Here is a 20,479-nt window from a genome sequence, read left to right on the forward strand (position 1 = left end):
AGTGTTTCACCATGTTGGCCAGACTGCATCTCAGAGAGGTTCAACATGGCTTTTGCCACAAGCTATGCACCAAAGCAAGTCACAGGCCAGCCCAGATCCAAGGGGATGGAAGACTCCATGTCTGCATAGGAGGAACTGCACAGAATTAAGGCCAAACTGCATCTGCCCTGGCCCATGGGACTGCAGCAGAGCAAGAGGATGGGTGTGGTGACAGGGTCCCTATGGCTGGGCTGTCAGTCTTGTTTCTTCCCTTCTAGAGCCTCAGTCACCCTGATCTTGCCAGGCCAGCCTTGTGTGTGTGTGTGTGTGTGTTTGTGGGTGTGTGTGTGTGTGTGAGAGAGAGAGAGAGAGAGATAAAGAAAGAGAGAGAGAGACTTGCCTTGTCACCCAGGCTGGAGTACAGTGGTGCAATCTTGGCTCACCGCAACCTCCACCTCCCAGGTTCAAGTGATTCTCCTGCCTCAGCCTCCCAAGTAGCTGGGATTACAGGCATGCGCCACCTCCTCCAGCTAATTTTTGTATTTTTAGTAGAGATGGAATTTTTCCATATTGGCCAGACTGGTCTCAAATCTCAGGTGATTCACCTGCCTCAGCCTCCCAAAGTGTTGGGATTACAGGTATGAGCCACCGCATTAGGCCCACCGGCCAGCTCTTCATTGGCTTTTAGACTTCACCTTCAATGGCAGCTCTTTAGAAGGCCTTCTGGCCGTTGAGGTCATGATGAGGAGTCTGTGTGTTTCCACAAACAATGGAAAACCACTGAATGACAACTTAATTAACGTTATAAAAATCCAAGCAAATCGGGGGGGACAACGGTCCATATGGACGCCACTGCTCTGTGGTCTGGATGATGAGGAGAGGACTGGAGCCAAGACAGAGGCACTGGGGAGGAAAGAGGTGAAAGGGAATTTGTAGGAGAAGGCCATGCATCAGGCATGGGGTCAGGAGGTGAGAGTGTTGGAGATAAAGTCGGGTTTCTGGACTTCAGAGTCCCCTGTGCAGACAACTAGGAGCCTGTCTTCAAGACCTGCACCAGCCTCTGCCACTCATCCCCAACGCTGGAGTCTGCACCCCCTTAGGCCCAGGAGAAGCCAAGGGGTGCTGTTTGGCGGGGTGCGGTGGCGATGTGGACACAGCATGGACTCAGCCTGGGGTGTCGGCAAATGTGTGAGTGAGGTCTTAGTAGCTCTAAATGGAGCCAGGGCAGGACGGGAAGGGCAGTAGACTCCATTTTACCCTTGCCCTGGGTTTCACAAATATTAGGGGTGAGGCTGCTAGGGTGGGAGAGTGCCTGAGAGACACCCACATAGAGGTAGCAGACAGGTGGCTGGATTCGTGATTGGAATTCAGCGGGCAGATCCCAGCAGGAGTCAGAAACATGGAAGTCACTACCCAACAGGTGGAAGAAAAGCCACAAACACTAATGAAGTCGCCTGGGAAAAGCATACCTCAGGGCATGATACAGTGCCTGGCACACAGGTGTTTATCAGAGAAGTGACTCAATGAGAGCAAAGAGAAAATGTTTCTTTCTCTGCCAGGAAGACATGCGCTGAGTGAGTCAGGAGCAAGTATCAGAAGATGATGGATCTCATTACTCAGTGAGAGAAAAGTAGGCCTCAAACCCATTGCACGTAGGTAGGGAGGATGAAAAGAAACAACCACAGAGTTCAGCCACAACCCTGGGAAAACTGATGGATTTGTGAACATGGGAGATGAACTCCAGATGCACCATGGGAAGGATGGCCCTCCACATAGCTAGCAGAGGACTTCCCTTTAGGGCAAAACACATGGTTGAAATGTACCAGCTAAGATCCCACATTCGGGGGGAAGAAGCCAGCTGGGGTTAGAGAGCACCCTCCTCTGAACTGAGGAAAATGCACATGAAAGCTCGGCAGCAGCCACAGCTGGGGCATTGTTACACATCTGAGAGGAAAACGCCAACCCCTAGAAGCTTCCTGGCAGAAAATAAAAGTTACTTTCAAAGATTCAAGCTTCAGATTTACAGCCTCGGAGGGACCAGAGCCCTCGGGGAAAAAGAGCAAAACAGACGGATTTCGTATTTCACAGCACCACAGGGGCAGGTTCCCGGCTGGCAGAGCACATCTGGTGTTTGCAGCAGGAGGCCATGTCCTGCTAGCTATGTCATCCAGACCAGGAGGATTTCCGGCAGAGCCAGCATCTTGCTCCTCTATTCTACAGATGAGGAAACAGAGCCTAGAGAGGTTCAGGCCCAGGAAGGCCACACGCCAGCCAGCCTTTGAGCAGGCCTCTGTGTCTGGTGCCTCCACCCCTGCTTCCTCTGCTTCCCAGGAGGCCACTGTCCCCCTGGAGACCCTTGATGCAGCTCCAATGCCACAGCCACTCCTGCCTGTCATGGCTCCTCCTGGCCCTGGGGCCCAGGGCTCCCCAGCCCCTGCCAGGCCGTTCCATCCCCAGCCCTGCCTCTCTTGCTCAGTCAGGCCACCTCTGGCCCTTACTGGGGGAATGGCCGGGCTAAGGCACCTTCCTGAGCCCGTGATGCCCAGCCTGTCCCTTGCCCCCGCTGCCCCTGCCAGGCAGCCTCGTCATGGCCCCAACTCCCACAAGCTGAAATGGAGGCATGGGGAGGCCCAGGGACCTGCCGGAGCCCATACTGCCAGGAGAGGTACAGTCGGGACCACCCAAAGTCAGACTGGAGTGGACCTCTTGTCCCTCTGATGGCCCCTCCTAGATCCAGGGCCCAGTGTTTCCTTTTCTCTACAAACACCCTCCCTCAGCTTACAGCTTGTGCTTTTCTGTTGGAAAAGTGTGGCTCTTTAAGAGCCTGGGCTCTGGCTACAGACTACTTGATTCAAATCCTGGCTCTGTCATCTTCTAGCTGTGTGGCCCAGGGTGAGTAACTCACCCTCTCTGTGCCTCCATATCCTTCTCTATAAAACAGGACAATGAGTGTGCCTGCTTACAGAGCTGGGCAAGCATTAAATGAGTTAATACTGGGGAAGCACTTGGAATAGAACTTGGCCCAGCTGAGCAGTCCATCCCAGGCAGGATCCTGTTAGATTCGCCTTGTGGCTGCCACTCGTCTCAGACGCCCTTGCCCCAGTTACAGAAAGTCTCCAGCTGGTCTCTGGCTTCTGCTTTATCCTCCCTGACCCTACACCCAGATTCTGTTCGTGGTGGGCCAAGAGGGAGGGATCCTCTGAAGACATGTCATACCACGTCATCTCTCTGCTCAAAACCCTCCAACAGCTCAAACTCACTCAGCGTTGCATCCCCCGCAGGCTCTCTGGCCTCACCCTCTCTTCACTCTCCCTGTACCACTGCAGCCGCACCAGCTCCTTCTGCCTCTCAGTTACACCAGGCTGCCTCAGGACCCTTGCACGACCTGCTTCCTCTCCCCGTACTCCACCTCCAAGACTTCAGTCACCTTCTCAGTGAGGGCTGCTCTCACCAGCCTGCTCCACATTGCAGCCCACGGCTCTAGCCTGACACCCCCAGCACCACCACTGTCCATGATCACTTCTCATCTTTCCCTCTGACACTCCTTGTCACTTACTGCCTGAGTCTATCTCTTGCTTTCTACCTTCCCCTCACAGAATACAAGCTTCCTGAAGTCAGAAGTCATGGTTCACAGTGTTCATGGACATGGCCCAATACCTGACGATAGCTGGCACATGACCCTGACTCTGCACGATGATCCACTGAACTAGGAATTTCAGAATTAGCTGAGTGTCTCCTGCAAATGCAGATTCCTGGGTCCCTGGCTCCGCCTGTCTGGGCAGAAACTCAAGACTGTCTTATTAACCTTCCTGCCAATCTGCCAGCTGAATCTGATACAGTCACATGTTCTCAAGTCATCGCATGGGAAGAGTCGCACTCCGAGTGCAGAGACCACAGATCACATCTGACTTCTGAGGCTCTAGCCCTTCAAGCCTCTGAATTTTCCTGGCCTCTCCAACAGTGGTAAAGTGCCCAATGCTGTATGAGAAACATTTGCTTTTGCAAGAAGTGGCCAGAGGCATGGAACAAAAGCCCCAGCCAGGACCCGGACCAGATAAAGGCCCATTTCTAGGTGGCTGAAGAGGTCAAGGCCTTGAGGAATGAGGATGGCCTGAGGCTGGTAGGGGAAGGTGGCTGACTGCTCTCAGGCAGGCCCAGAGAACCGCTGGTGACCCCGAGCAGAGTAGGGGGCCTGGCCCACACGGATGACCGCCTGACAGGAGGAGGCAGAGCTGGTGCAGGGCTACTGGCACATCCTGGCATTGCAGAAGGAAAGGGGCTAGAGGTTCAGCATGATTCTGCCCCTCTGGTCCTCACATCAGGACTCGGCACTGTAGGATGATGCATTGAGCCAGGGGAGGCAAAAGCTAGAGGGAGAGGGAGAGCTCGCAGGTAGGGCTGGGGGGCTAGGTCAGGAGAATGGGTGTAGGGCGCTGGGTACAGATGGTGAAGAGAAGCCAAGACCTCTGCCCACAAACACAGCAACTTCTCACGGCACTACAAGGTTGTAACCAGAATTCAGAAATTCATTATCTGTCCTAAGAAAGGAGAGTGGACACCGCCTCCCTTGCACCCACGAAGAGCTCTGCTGTGTTCTTACCTTTCCTTTTCTATTTTATTCTTGTCTTCGTTGATTTTCTTGACAGTTCTGACTACACTTTTCTAAATGAGCAGCTGAAAACAGCCCTGGCCTGACCAGTGACCTGTACGGACTGTGCAAGGTGCAGACTCAGCCCTTCCCAGAGCGCCTTCCCAAAACAGGCAGGGCAGGGAGAGAGGAGTGTCCAGGTCTTCCTCTTTCCTGTAGGCTCTAGGTGGTGGCCTAACCCCATGGGCCACCACTAAAGTCTTTCCCTTGTCTTTAGAATATGTGAGCACGACTTCCCCACTCTTCTGGTGACACACCCAGGAGGCCCTTGGCATGGATGGAGCAGCCAGGAAAATATTCCAGCCTGGGCAAAGGGCACTGCCTGAACCCCCCGGATGCCCCAACTCCCAGGAACTATAGCCATTGGCCCTCCTTGGGGACCTTTGGGCATCCCATGGCCAGTAACAGGGGGCACCTCTGCCCCATCCCTCCGCGGCACCTGTGCCCTCCTGCGGTAGATACTGTGAACATCCTGCGCCCTGGGTCTGTGCCGGAGCCTCCTGGCTCCAGGCCTGTCTACCTTGAAACCTGGTCTCTCCCCCACTCCACCCTGCCTCTCTCTAGCACCTTTTGCTTTCCAGAGTTACCAAAGAAAGGCAAAACAAAACCTGTTTCTCAACCACGTCCAGTGTACCTAGTCCTGAAGTTCTGTCTCCAAAATATGTGCTCAAGGCCATTTGCATCTCCATGGCCACCACCCGGTAGAGCCGCCACTCCCTCGGCTCCCATCTGTCTCCTGTGCTGCTCATCTCCCTGGGCTGCCCTGTCCTGGCCCCCACAGTGTCCTGAGGCTGATCTCTAGGACAGCACACACCAACTTCTGGTTTGTTTCCATCAATAGGAGGCACAGGCACGCTGGGGTTGGGGCAGCAGAGAGAGCTCAGGGCACCTGGCTGCCTCCTCCCCTGCCTGGACGAGGTTCCAGCAGTGCCTGTCGGGTGGCTCCTGTGCGTCCACCTATCTGCCTTGCCCACAGCTCCTGCCCGCAGCTCCTCCAGGCCTCTGGGTGGGGTGGGAGCCTCCACTCCTGGGGCTCTGGGAATTGCACCTTCTAACCTACCTGCCTCTGTCACAAGCCCTGGTATGACATTTGTTCTGTTCGGCCTGCTGTAGTGTGCTGGCCTCTCCTCAGGGGACACCGACTGATACATCCCAACAGCCCTTGTTTTATTTTAAACTGTGGTAAAATACACATAACATAAAATTACTGTCTTCCTCATTTTTGAGTGTACAGTTCAGTGCATTAAGCACATTCATATTGTTGTGCAACCATTACCACCATCCATCCACAGAAATTTTTCATCTTGTAAAACTGTAAGTGTCCCCATTAAACACAAGACTCCCCCAAAGCTTGGTGACTACCATTCCACTCTTCGTCTCTGTGAACCTGACTGCTCTAGGGACCTCACAAGAAGAGGAATCTCATAGGACTTGTCCTTCTGTGCCTGGATTATTTCTGTCAGCACTGTGTCCTCAAGGTTCATCCATGCTGTGCGTTGACAAATTTCCTTCCTCTCTAAGGCTGACCACATTCCACCGTGTGGACAGAGCACATTTGGCTTCTTCATCCATTGATGGACACTCAGGTGCCTCCACCTTTTGGCTACTGTAGCCACACCGTGGTGTGCCTGGGTGCGCCCAGCAGTGCTTTTGCACATGGCAGGAGAGCAATCTTTTAAAAAACTGAAGTCGGATCTAGTCTCTCTCTTGCTTAAACATGTCAGTAGATTCCTGTTGCTCTGAGAATACAAACAAAAATCTCTGCTCTACAATAGTGTTTTTGAGTTGCCAGTAGCTGCCCCTCCGTGAGTCAGGATGGTTAGCTGCATGGCTGCACCCCCACTTTGTGGAGGGAGGGCAGAGATGCATGGAAGGGTGCAGGAAGCTGTGCCCCAGGGCTCACACCACCACAGGAGCCTGCGAGAACCATGGTGTGATGCTTGCATTGCCAGAAGACACGTGTGGATTGAGCCAAGTGATTGCTCACTGTGGGGCGTGTCCTGCCTGTTGGGACCCCCCGGCCCTCCTCGAAGCTTCCACAGCTCCCAGTCATCTCCCACATCTGCTGTTCTCAGCCTCAGCATCCTGCAGAGCCTCCAGGGTGCAGCCACTTCCGCACCCCAGCTCCTGCCTTCGCATGGCTCACCCTTCCCTGGCTCCTCTCAAGACGGCTCCTTCTCAGCTCCAGCAGCACCTCTGTGGAGAGGCCCTCCCTGCGCAGCCCACCTGAAGCAGCTTCCCTCTGCCTCCCTGCTTGTCTGGTTGGAATGTTCACCAGGACAAAGACTGTGCTGTGCTCCCTGCCCTTGGGCCTGGCCCAGAATGGACTGGGATGCCGTGGGCTGCCACAAAGAGCTATCCTAGTGCTTAGAACCACCAGGACTACTCCAGTCCCTGCACAGAGCCCCTTGTATATCCCACACTGGAGTACAAACTCCCAGAAGGTAGGCCCCCACCTCTGTGGGGAACGGCTGTGTCACCAGAAGAGTACCAGTCATACAGTAGGTACTCAATAAATGCCTGTTGGGTGGATGAGTGTAAGAACTGTCTGTAGCCAGGAACAGGGGGATGTCAGGGAAGAGCCCCCCAGGAAGGTGCATGCTCTGGGCTCTGGGCTAGGGGCTGGGATCCAGGATCTGGTATGGATAGGGACAGCTGAGGGTCCCTGGGTCTCAGGCTTACAAACTCCTTGCCTGCCCTCTGCCCTGGTGTGCCTGGCCCGGCTCCTCAGTCTCAGACCCCAGGCAGCCCTGACGGCTTGCAGGGTCCACCAAGCCTCCCACCTGACCGCCGTGGCTCGGCTGTCCCTGAAGCAGAAAGTGCAGTGGCAGCTGCTGCAAGAGCCTGGCCCTGCCTCTACACTCTGTGGCTATGTCACTGAAATCCCTCTGTGTTCTTGGGTTCTCTCAGCTTCTTCCCTAGAACTCAAGCAGCAAAGCCTCTTGTGAGGACTGAAGGAGGCAGTGGGTTTGCAATCGACTGGGTGCAGTTTGATATTACTGTTAATGATTCATCTCCGGGCATGGGGGGAGCAGATACTCACTGATCCGACTGTTGGGGAGGCATAGAGCCCCTCATCCCATGGTGGCTCCTCCATTACTAGGGACAACAGTGGTGCCTGGAATCCCAGCCACAGGACCCCCGCACCTGGTATCTTCTCCTGGGTCCTTCTGTAAACAGCAAAGGCCTCCAGATAGGTCTGTGCAGAGAGGCTCAGTCTTGGGTGGCAGATGGTCTTTCTTTTCTTGCAGGTGGGGACAGTGTAAAGGTCTCACACATTGTGGGGATGGTGCTGAGGGAAGGCGGGCAACTGGGGCTGGCCTGGCCATGGCTTTAGACATATCTTACATCTGACCCTAGCACATGGCCATCAGACTAAATTAAAGCTGCATGAAAGCGGTTGGTGATAACATTAAACCATGACAGTCCCAGAAGGTGAGCATGACCATGTGACATCAGTGATAATGTGACTAGATACACATAAAACCTTGAAGCAGAGGGGTTCTAAATAGGACACCAAAGGCAGAATCCATCACTATATTTGGAAATACAACTATAGAAATACAACAAATTCTGCAACTCCAAAACAATTGCTGGCCACAGATCCAGGCAGGGTGTGAGGGTCTTTCCCATGCAAGCAGTTCATGCACCTCAGCAAGGAAATGGGCAAGACTCCTCTAGGAAGCACAGACCTGAACAGGCCCTACACAAGGAAAGCCCATCTGCCTGTTTAATATTTCAACAGTATGAATTAACCTTCCACTTTACCAATTATCAAGGAGACGCAAATGAATACAATGACATCTTTTTACCTGTCATATTGACAAAAATTGACAGAAAGAAGTGTCAGTTTTTATAAAGTGAGGCCACCCAGTGGTGACAAGGACCATGAGGACCGCAAACCACAAATGCAGAGGTCTGTATGAATGTAAGGTTTAGAGGGCAACAGGGTCACAAATAACCCGAGAACATTTGATGCACAAACCCCACTTTGAAATTCTCTTTAAGAGATAGGAGGACCAACATACAAAGACATATACCCCAGGACCATTTATTGCAGTTTTGCATATGAGAGTAAAAAACTGGAAATAACATACATGTTCTTCAAGCGTGGATTGGCTGAATCAATTACGAAGCATCTACCTCTATGGATCACTGGGCAGCCTTTAAAAGTGATTGATACTAATGTATCATTATTGCCATAGAAAAAATATAGAAATGATATACCAATATATTGTTCTGTTTTAAAAAGGCTCCGGAAGCAACCCAAGTGTTCCTTCAGTGAGTGAATGGATAAACAAAATGTGGTCTGTACAGTGGCATATGATTTAGCTGTGACAAGGAAAGAAATTCTGACACATGCTACAATATGGGTGAACCTTGTGGACAGTACGCTAAGTGAAATTAACCAAACACAAAAGGACACATACTGAACGATTGCCCTTATATGGGGTATCTAGAGCAGTCAAATTCATAGAGACAGAAAGTACAATGGTGGTTGCCAGGGGCTGGGGGGAGGAGAGATGGGTACTGGTTTAATGGGGACAGAGTTTCAGTTTTGTAAGATGAAAATGTTCTGGAGATTGGTTGTGCAACAATGTGAATATACTTAACTCTACTGTACACTTATAAATGGTTAAGGTGGTACATTTTTTAATATGTCTTTAACCATAATTTTTTAAAAAGCCTCTGAAATAGTATGTACGATGTGTTCCCATTTTTGTAATATAGCCAGAAAATATTAACAATAATATGATTATCAATAACCTTTTTCTTCTTATACTTGTCTGTATATTCTGATACTTTGGTCAGTGAGTAAATTTACAGAAAAACTATTGCAAAATAACACACAAAACAAACATAAAGCAAACCATATTTTTTTTCTGGTTATAAAAGTAAAATTATAATATGTTCATTGTAAAAAATCTGAAAAAGTAACATATGTAATACTAAAAAGAAAGAGCACTTGTAATCCCACTATTCAACATAAATATTTGAAAAATCATTCACTTAAATATTTCTTATTAATTTCTTTTTAATTTTTTCCATGAATAAATTTTCCTTGCATAACCATATCTAGAATAATTCCTAGATAGGACAACTATACAGAGTTTTAACTTTCATGTAGTAGTGTTAAAAACCTGATCTAAACAGTTAAATGATATTCCATTGCGTGCACGGGACATGGTTTATGACCAATTTTCCTTCTGTTGGTCATTAACCAGTTTCCAATTTTTCTCAATGGCAAGTCATGTTGGAATGTATAAGTCCGTGCATAAATCTGGCTGCAAATCGAATTTCTTTGAATCAGTTTCTGAACATAGACTTACTGGCTCAGGCCTCTATATATCGTGCAAGGTTATTTTCTGGAAATGTACCTATTTAACCTCTTTCCAACAGTGATATAACTCTAGAATATCCCTGTCAATAGGATTAAAACAATATCATGTTTGCATTTGTGTTTCTTTGATCAATGATGAGGTTGAAAGTTTCCCAGTGCAAGGACAGGACATTTGCATGCTCTGTCTTCACTCTACTTGGGCTGGTGTTGTCCTGACAGTGTGGAAGTGCCTGGCATCGGGCTGGGTGGATGGTGCCATCTCATTTCCCTCTGAGGCTCCTCCTTGTGTGTGAAGCTTCCCCTCATGTGCTGAGCCATGGCCCACCCTTGGTTCCTTGTGAACAGCTTGGAGCTGAGTGACAGCCAGTGACCCCAGCCTGCTGGACTTACGGGACAGGCACCTTGGGGAAAGGGGATAGGAACTTCGGGCCCAAGGTTGGCCTGAAAAACATGTGTTAAACTTTGAGGACTTTAACCAGGCAAGAGTGACTCATTAACTCCCTGTCACCCATCAATGCCCACCAGCCAGATTCAGCTGGGGAGGACAGGCTGGAGCTGGGGAGGTGATTTGGACCTGTCTTGTGAACGGGAACTCAATGACTTTCCCATGGACACTGAGGCCTTGGCTGTGGAATATTCCCATGATTCCCATCTGTCATTTTTATTTGGCTCCTTGGGTATGTCCATTCTGCTCTTCAGTCTTTGAATTGAGTTTGCATGGATACCATCAAGTATTACATTTCCAGGAATCATCTCTCGTTTTCTGAGTGCTCCTTTTTCATGGCAGCTTGTTCTTGTTTTACAGGTTCATTATGCCCATGGCAATAGCAATAGCCCCTACCTCAAGGGAGATGAGTGTTAGGTGAGGTGGAATTTGTAGAGCACTCGGGACAGTGCCCAGCATTCAGTAATTGCTCGAATGTTAGCTCTGAGCTGTGTGCCTGGGATACAGGAAGCACTCAGTAAAGTTACCTACTGTATTATCTGGTGGTCCACAGATGTTTTTCCAAGAAAGCTTGGAAGTTCCAGGGCTATATCCATGGTCAGCCCCCTGCCTCATGCCACAGCCAGGGAGCCCTAGCAACCCAAACCATCTGTCCCTTCCTAAGGCATTCTCCCATCTGCCCCCAAAGAGTTGTAAGTTAAGAGTCCTCCACTCAAGACCCCCAAGGGTTATTTTGGCTGAACTCTTGGTGCAGAGGAGAAAACAGAGTCCAGTGGCGGGTGGTGACATGCTCAGATCTCTGCAGCCAGTTGGAGCAGGGCTTAGCCTACAGGTCTCTGGGCTCCCAACCCACTGTCAGAGAGACATCACAACCTCGGCTGATAGTGGCCCCTTCTGCCGGGTTCCCTTATAGAGCAGCACTGTGCCCTCCCTCCCTCCTTCCTCTCCCCAGGGTCTGGAGCCCATGTATGGTTGAGTCATCTTGGGCCACATGAGTGAGGACTGTGACTGAGCAATGGCAGAGCCACAGGTGGGAGGAGTCTGGGCCCCTGCACTGGGTCACCATCCCCATCTGTGACACTCAGCAGGTAGGAGGCCAGAGGCAGAGAGATCCTGTTAAAGACACTGATCTTTTATGTCTCTGTGCCTGCATGAGGACTGTGTTCTGGCTCCTCATAGTGGCTGGCCTGTGCCCACCTAGCCACTAGTCACTGCTGGGACCTCCAGGACCCTGACCCTTTGCTCCTCACTCCCAGGCCAGGGTGCAGCAGCCTCCTACAGTCATGTGGGTGCAAGGACAGTAAGGACCCTGTGGCAGCCAATGTGGGGATGGGTGAGTGCCAGGCAGCACTGCCCTCCATGTGCCTCAGCTGTGTCCTGACCCAGCTCTTCCTGCAGGCTTCCACTTCCTGGCTTATAAGGGGTCCCTCTCTATATCCCCCCCCCTTTTTGGGGTCTCAAAGCCTTCTCTACAGAGGAGGTAGCAGATTCTCCCAAATCTCCACTACCTTGTCATTTTCTGGGTTGGGAGTAGTTTTTGCTGCAATAAACAGCATGGCCTGGCTGGTCAGCACTCACGGTGTGGTGGTTTAGGCTGCCCTACAAAGCCCTGCACCTCATTCACAGGAACCTTGAGGGGGGCAGTGTCCTGGCCCCTGCCATGGGCTCAGTCACAGCTCAGGGAAACTGGAACGGGCCAGCATGGTTCTGAGAGGCAAGTGTTCAGCACAGCCCTGGCGCCTTGCTGTAGATGAAGACATGAACAGCATGTCTTTATCTACAGAGCGGGAAACAGAGCATGGCCTTGAAGCACGACCTGAGGGCTCAGGCGGCCTCTGCAAAGGGCTTTGTTAGCTGTGAAGTGCACCGCGCATACGCCACTAACCAAAGAGCTGGAGGAGACACCAAAGGTTCCCCCAGACAGGGCTGTGAGGTGATTTGCAGTGAGGATGGGGCAACTAAAGGCAGAGGCAAAGATGTGAGGCTTGGGCCCTAGGAAGCTCTGCCAGACCGAGGCCCCTCCCCAGGCTGAGGTGTCAGCGGTGGAAGGAATTCCTAGGCTGCTTACTGCCATCCCCCTCGGGAGCTGACTCCACCAGGGTGGTCTGGATGCTGCCTCCTTCCCAAATCTCTGCCTCTCCTGGAAGACCAGCCTGTATCACAGCCCTAGACCTTGAGTCCTACCCACAGCCGTGATGAAGTGGGCCTCCTTGGAGGCCCAGCCCTGAACCAGTGAGGCTACAGGCGGGGAAACATGGGTGTGAATTCTGCTCTGCTGAGGACCCAGCACTGCTTTGAGTGAGCTGCTGTGTCCTCTGCTTCCTCCTCTGCAGGCAGGGAGGTGGGGCGGGCTATATGTTCACCAGTGTCCCCCTGTTCCCTTCTGGTAACAACGACAACACTCTGGTTTTGTGCTGGGGACTTCCCTCCCCACTCTCTGTGAGATTCTGCAAGGCCAACTCTTCTCCCTTTCCAGAGCTGGCCCAGGCCTGGCTGCCAGTGACCCACCTGCCCCTGGCCAAAATAAGTGGGTCAGAGATGAGCATATGACACTAGCAGGACCAGCCAGCAGCTGGCCAGGACCCCTGTTGGGCCCATCAGCACCAACCAGTGCAGGCTGGAGCTGCTGAGACAGCCCCATGTAGAGGGAAGTAAAACCAAGAAGCCAAGGAGCAGGGTCCCCCTGGCAGCAGAGGCCCTGGCATCAGCTGGGCCTGGAGGCCACCTTGGAGGCTCCACTTACTCCAGCCTATCAACTCCCATTTCCCTGTAGACATATGTGGGTTGGACTGGTTTGAACTGAAGTGTGCTTGAGCTAGGGATGGTTGTCTCTGAGTCTGGGGCTGGAGAGTGGCCTTGGAATAGGATCCACAGCCAACAGGATTCTTGAAGGAGCAGGAAGGAAGCTCAGGCCAGAGTGAGGGAGGCCTGGCCTTGTGCTGGCGGCAGGGGGTCTGCAGACAATGCAGGCCTGGTTCCCACTGCCATAGTGCTCACGGTCTAGGGGAGGGAACAGCACCTGCCTAGCAGGCTTCATGGCTCACTCAGAGCCCAGTGGAGGCCTGGGAGTGGAGAGCCCCCTGCCAGGGCGCTGCTTGGGAGTGTTGCTAGAACTTACAGGTGGCCAAGGTGGGGGGCGCCTGGGCCACAGGACTCCAAGGAAACTCCGCTGAACTTGTGGATGACAGTGCTCGAGTGGATGAAGCACCAATGAGGTGGACTCAGAGCACGGGGCAGTGAGGTGGCCAGCCTCGGAGCACAGGGGACTGGGAAATGAGAATGCAAGAAAAAACTAAAACCCAAAAAGTAATAGAAAAAAATGTTCAGAGCTAAATAAAAGTATGAAGTCTCCTTCACATGCTGACCAAATAGAAGAATGAATAAATGAAGCCAACACCAAGGTAAGTCACCATAAAATTTCAGACCATCAAGGGTAAAGAGAAGATCCCAAAAGCATCTTAGAGAAAGGAAAAAAAAACAGGTAGCCTCTGTCTTAGTCCACTAAAGCTACGATAACAAAATACCATAAACTGGGTAGTTTAAAAACAACAGAAATGTATTTCTGTCAGTTCTGGAGTCCAGGGAGTCCAAGATCAAGGAGCAGGCAGATTCAGCCTAGTGAGGGCCTACCCTCGAGCTCATAGATGGTGCTGGCCATAGATAGATGTTTGACCCTCTCCTCCCAATCTCACGTGGAAATGGGGTGGTGGAGCCTAGCAGGAGGAGTCTGGGTCAAGGGGGTGGATCCCTCATGAATAGATTAGTGCTGTCTCTGGGAGAAAGGGGGTGGGTTCTCTCTCTGTGAGTTCCCTAGAGAGCTGGTTATTAAAAAGAGCCTGGCACCTCCCCCTAACCTAGCTTCCTCTCTCACTGTGTGACCTCTGTGCATAATGATTCCCCTTCACCTCCACCAAAAGTGGAAGCATTCTGAGCCCTCACCAGGAACAGATGCTGGCGCCATGCTTCCTGTACAACTTGCAGAACTGTGAGCCAAATACACCTCTTTTCTCTCTCTCTTTCTTTTTCTTTCATTCTTTCCCTCTTTTTCTTTCTCCCTCTTTTGTTCTCTTTCTTTCTCTCTTTCTCTCCTTCCTTCTTTCCTTCCCCCCCGCCTTTTTTTCAAGAGAGTCTCGCTGTGTCACCCAGGCTGGAGTGCAGTGGCAGGATCTTGGCTCACTGCAACCTCCACCTCCCAGGTTCAAGTCATTCTCCTGCCTCAGCCTCCCAAGTAGCTGGGACTGCAGGTGCGCACTACCACACCTGGCTAATTTTTGTATTTTAGTAGAGACAGGGTTTCACTACGTTGGCCAGGCTGGTCTTGAACTCCTGACCTCATGATCCACCTGCCTCAGCCCCTCAAAGTGCTGGGACTGCAGGCGTGAGCCACCGTACCCAGTCTTCTTTATCATTTACCCAGTCTCAGGTATTCCTTTATAGCAGTACAAATGGACTAAGACAGCATTTTCTCCCTGTGGCCTCACATGGTGGGAGGGATGAAGGATTCTCTGGTGCCTCCTTTATAAGAGCATAAATCCACTCAGGAGGGCTCTACCATGTGACCTCGTGACCTCCCAGAGGCCCTACCTTCTAATACAGTCACCTTGGGGGTTAGGATTTCAACATGTGAGTTTCAAGGGAACACAAATATTCAGACTAAAGCACCTTCAAAGGAATAAAATTCTAGTTGGTATCAAACATCTCAAAGCAAAACCGGATGCCAGATGACAGTGGAGCAATACCTTCAAGTTCTGAGCAGAAATCATTTTAAATCTAGAATTCCATAACTATCAATAAAGTATGACCGCAAATTAACGATGTTTTTAGACATGGAAAGTCTCAGAAAGGTTATCTTCCAAGCACTTTTACTGAAAAAATTACTTGATGATATACTGCAAATAAAATAAGACAGAAACCCAATCATAATCATAATCAATTATAACCATAAAAACAATGGTATTAAGAAATCTGAGGGTGACTTTTCAAAAGGTTTAAAAAACACCAGTCCAAATTAGAAAAGAAATGTGATTTGCATCTTGAAATATGACAGAGACTGAATAGCTGCAAGACTGATGCACGCTGGCCCAGCTCCAGCAGGGCACACGGACACTGCCACAGGGTGATTGAGGGGCCTTTAACACAGGAGAGATTTATAGACACATGGGCAGGGTTAGGAGTTAAGGCACCTCTAGGAGAGGCTGCCTGATGAAGCCATGGCCATAGGTAGAGGGACATAGCCAGTAATGGTGACACATGGGGAGCCAGCCAGGGGAACACACTGAACCTCACATTCCTCCCATACTCCAGTAGCTTGGCAATGCCTCCCACAGACCAAACTCATTCGGACATCAAAGGCACATATTCACGGTCTTTGCAGCCGTGCCTCTGGGGGCACAGACACTATTTGGCATGCAAGGTGGGGCCATATGCTTCTTGTACAGACACAAAAGACATGGGCATATTTTTATTTATTTATTATTATTTTTTGATTTTTTGGGACAGGGTCTTGCTCTGTCACCCAGGCTAGAGTGTGGTGTTGCAATTTCGGCTCACTGCAGCCTCTACCTCCTGGGCTCAAGCAATTTTCCCACTTCAGCCTCCCAAGTAGCTGGGACTACAGGCACACGCCACCATGCCTGGCTAATTTTTGTATTTTTGTAGAGACAGGTGAAAACACCGTGTTGCCTAGGCTGGTCTGGAACTCCTGGACTCAAGCAATCTGCCCACTTCGACCTCCCAAAGTGCTGGGATTACAGGCGTGAGTCACTGTGCCCGTCCCAGGAACGTTATTTAGAATAACAACACACAGAAGTGGTAGGTGGCACTGGTGCTGGGTAGAATTTTACTTTTCATTTCATGCCTTTCTGTAGTGCTTGAACTTTAAAAACATGTGCAGGTGTTATTTTTAAAAGAATTGCTCAAATGAATGGCCTGAACACCAGTTTTGGAGGCTTGAAATTGGATTAACAGGGGACAGAGAATCCGATGGCTTTTGTCCTACTGACAAGGTGGCCACTGTTTCCCGCGCTTCTAGTCTTTCCCAGGCTTGGCACAGCCTTCCATGAGAGTGACACCCACGCCCACTCCCCAGAGCTAACCTGCCCTGCTCTGCGGTCTCTCCTGGCTCCTCGGTGCCGCTCCTTGCTGCTCCCAGTGCATTCCCCCAGGGTGGGACCCATAGTCCCCTTCACACTTGTCCTTATCACCTGCATCACTGTCATCCTGCTGGGTCCCCTACTCTGCACTGGGATCTCAGGAGGCCCTGACAGCATGAGCAGCATCTCATGTCCATAGCAATGCTTGGCACTGGCAGGACAGCTGTCCAGGAGCGGTGAATACATACTGGAAGGAATGGTAACAGCCTCTACTGAATCTCTGTACTTTCCAATGCTTTTTCCCATCTCTTACTTTGGTTATATTCAAACAACCTTTTGAGGTAAGTAGCTTAGGGGTCTGAGCACCCATTTTACAGAGGAGGAAACTGAGGCTCTGAGAGACAAACTGATTTGCCCAAGGCCACTCAGGAGTGAGGGACTCTGCAGAAGAACCAGAGTCCAGGCTGCCGTGCACATACAGCCCCACTGGGCTGGGGTCCAGGCTGCCTGCCTGTCTGGAAATCTGTCAGGCGTCAGAGAGACCATGGTTCATGGCAGAGACAGGGATAGGGGAAGCCAAGGAGCCCTCTGACCCCAGAACCACACTGGTGTGTCCATGGACCAGGGGAAGCTGGAGCTCTCACCCAACCTCAGGCCCTGCTGCTCCTGGATTCTCCAGGCCGGGGGTGTCCCTGGGGCTTTGCCAGTGCTCAGAGCCAGGGTCAGAGGCTCTCAGGACTCAGCCCTTTTCTGTGCTGTCTTGGACTGTCAGGTCCCCAGGTCCCTGGGCTGATGTTCCTCAGAGCTAGGTGTGCTCAGGGCTGGGGAGCTAGGGGTGGGGATGACACTGGTCATGAGAGAGGGGTGGGCCCTCATCTGAGTTCCCTGGTGTCAGAATAGACCTGACCTCTTGTCTACACAGCACCAGGGGCCTGCTTGGTGGGGAAAGGGTCTGGCCCAGCCTGAGCAACCTCCTGCAGTATGTTTTTTTTGGCCGCTGGACACCCTCAGCCCTTCTGCCTGCTTATTCCCTAGCCCCCAGCTCAAAACCACTTCCCGAGCCCAGAATGGATAGGGTCTCTTCAGCACCCCAGCCCTCAGAGGAAGAGCTGGTCAGAAGGTAGGGGACTCTGGTCAGAGACCCTTGAAGCAGGGCTGGAGACATGGGAGCTGAGAATAGGGGGAATTGTTGCTTCCCACTTGGGAAGGGTGAGAAGTCATTCACTGTGGGAGGCCACAGGGCTTGATGGCCACAGCGGGCCCTTTGTGCACAGACCATTGAGGCACTGAATGGGGCCCTCAAAATGCTTCCTGGCAGAGAGCAGACTGGGCTCAGACCCCCGGGCAGGTGGGAGCTAGCGGGGAGGCTGGAGATCTCAGGTATGTGTGTGGGACAGGGGATGAGGACAAGATTGGTGGCTACAGCGCTGTGGAAGAGAGCGCCCGACCTTGAAGAGCTTCTCCAAAGACTCCACATCCACTGGAAGTTTTACCCGGGCTGGAAGAAAATCTCATTTCCTCAACATGTTTTGGAATTGTGCTGGGAATACAGGAGTGAATAAAAAAATACAAGTCCTGGAGATATAGGAGTGAATAAAAAAAATACAAGTCCATGCTCTTAAGGAGCTTGTCAACTAGTGGGAGACATAGGCAAGAAACAAATCAATAAATAATATAAACATCAGGATCACGAAACAAAATAAATAGAGACCAGGAAACTGAGGGCAGCAGATGTGCTGTTTTAGATGGGGTGAACGAGGAAGGTGTCTGTGATAAGGTGGCATCTGAGCAGAGACCTGAATATGCAATGGAGGAATCCATGCAGCTGTCTAGGGGGAAACAGGATATAATAGAAGAACATTTCCCTGAACTGAAGAAAGACATGAGTTTCCATATTAAAAGGATACACACCAAACATAGAGTAGTAATGATAAAAAGAGAAGGAGTCTAGAGTCAGACATAACTTGGTAAAATGTGTGAAATGTGAAATTCAAGCATGGAGCAAAGATCACTCTGAATAGGCACCAGGCCCAATTAGTTTTATAGGCAAGGTCATACAATATTTAACCAATATAATTTATACACTTTCGAGGCCCTTGTCTATACTTGATTATATAGAAGTAAGGAAGGAATTGCTTTGGAGGAAAAGAACCTTAGAGGTTTTCACTGCTGTGAAGATAAATCTTTTGTCATCTGCTTTGAAGAGCACCACCTGGCTTTGATCTCTCCTTCCTGCCATGGAATCTCAATGATAGCTTCTCCCCACTACATTGAGGGAGATTTGCTTCTTAGATATGGTTTGGGGTAAATGCTGTATCTAGCTGTAAGGCATTAAAGATTGTGGTGAAAACTTGGGTTTTACTTACTCTGAGTGAGTTGGGAGCCACTGGAAGCTTCTGAGCCCAGAAGGGACCTGATCTGACTCAGGTTTTAACAGGACCATCTTGGCTGTTATCCAATTTCTGGCCAGTGGGGCCTCCTCCCTGTGTGCTGCAGCTGCTAAGGATGTGTCTTTGCTTCCAAGCTTCTTCTGACCTTTTGCTGCAGCTTTCACTAAGAGGATGGGAGGCACTAGGCTGAGAGTGTGTGAGGAGTAAAGACCAAGGGCGGGCAGGGCAAATGGAGAAGTGCTGTGGTCATGCCCGATCCTGACCTGCACTGAGACAAAATGAGGAATAACTGAACTTTACAGGCCTCTATCTCTTCATTTACAAAAATGGGCAAATTCCACTGTTCTTTCCAGGCTAGCTAGGGCTGCTGTAATGCCAGAAGTGGTCATTCCAACTTCTGTGAATTAGAAAGCCTCTCACCATTCTCAACACAAATGTCCTTGAAGGCCTCTGGCTGAACCGTGGTTTGGCTTCTGGTGGTAGCAGCAGCTGAATTCCTGGCACTGACTTGGTGTACAGAGAGTGTCCCCATATCCCCGGTTAAGCAAGCCCAGACCCACAGCATTCCAGAGAGCCTAGAAAGGGTCTGGTTAAAAATTCCTGCTCTAGCAATGTCTTCCAGAAGAAGCAGGAGACAATGCTCCCTACCTCCCAGTGCCAGGAGGGGAGAGGAAGGAAGCTGAGTAGGAGAGCTCTGCACAGGTGCCCTGGGGGTGTCTGCAAGATGACCTAGCTCTACCTCTCCACTTGCTCCTTCCCAGCTGTGAGACAGGGCAAGGCTGGTGCCCTCTCTGAATCGGTTTCTTCAACTGTAAAGTGATTGGCTGAGGATCCAGCTGGAGTGTGGATTAAAGGGCACAGCAGGGTGCCTAGCACCAACAACCCACGTTTCTCTTGGGCAAGCCACTCTGAGCCTCACTCTGCCTACCTCTAAGCGGGAACCCAAAAGCTAGCCAGGATTGACGTGGACTAAAGCAGTCTGTGAACGCTTTTGTAGACTGTGAAGCATTATGTGGTCTTCAGAAATGTGCCCCAGAGACAAGGTGTCATTGGCTTCAGGTGGGGGTCAGCAAATCCCCTCAGATAGTCCTAGAGGCCGGGGTGGCAGCGCAGAGCGCGCACACTTTCCAGCGGGTAACTGATTGCCCTGCTGAAAAGACCAATACCGTATTTCTCCAAAAATGCCTTCTCCTAGGCAAGTCTCCTACTTTATCTGGCACTCAGCAGGGAACACAGCTGCTTGTACCGCGCTGGGGATGAAGGTGGAGTTGTGGGGCAGGCCCGGCCAGACAGGCTCCCCAGCGCTTATCCCTCAATCACGCAGACTGCTCTATGAGGCTATCTCAGGGCTTTTCATAAGTCGTGGGGCCCGTCTCCCGTTCTCACCTGGGGACCGAGCTTCAGAAGCCGACCCTCGTGGACGCTGCGAGACCGTGGCGAGGGGTGGGAGGCAAAGAGATGGCTGCAGGCCGAGGACAAGGCAGCGTATTGGGGAGCTAGCGCGTCTCACAGCTCCGGGATCCCAGCGCCGACCCCGCGCAAGGCCGGGCGCAGCGGGGGCGGGCCGGGGCGGGGCCGGGGCGG

General features: G+C 51.2%; 1 long non-coding RNA gene across 2 annotated transcripts; it reads right to left on the reverse strand.

Moving 5' to 3' along the window:
* Positions 1-2,599: 2,599 nt before the first annotated feature.
* On the reverse strand, positions 2,600-20,417 carry LOC108294202. Of its 2 annotated transcripts, none has more exons than XR_005197904.1 (3): positions 18,872-20,417; positions 7,671-7,797; positions 2,600-6,366 (listed from the first exon to the last, which is right to left on the reverse strand). It is a non-coding gene; the product is annotated as an uncharacterized LOC108294202 (long non-coding RNA). The 2 variants fall into 2 exon arrangements; XR_001820951.2 differs by having other exon boundaries at positions 2,600-7,797; positions 18,872-19,163; positions 20,282-20,413.
* Positions 20,418-20,479: the final 62 nt, after the last annotated feature.

This window comes from Cebus imitator, unplaced genomic scaffold, assembly GCF_001604975.1.
Source record: "Cebus imitator isolate Cc_AM_T3 unplaced genomic scaffold, Cebus_imitator-1.0 Scaffold568, whole genome shotgun sequence".
In the NCBI taxonomy this organism is placed as follows: domain Eukaryota; kingdom Metazoa; phylum Chordata; class Mammalia; order Primates; family Cebidae; genus Cebus; species Cebus imitator.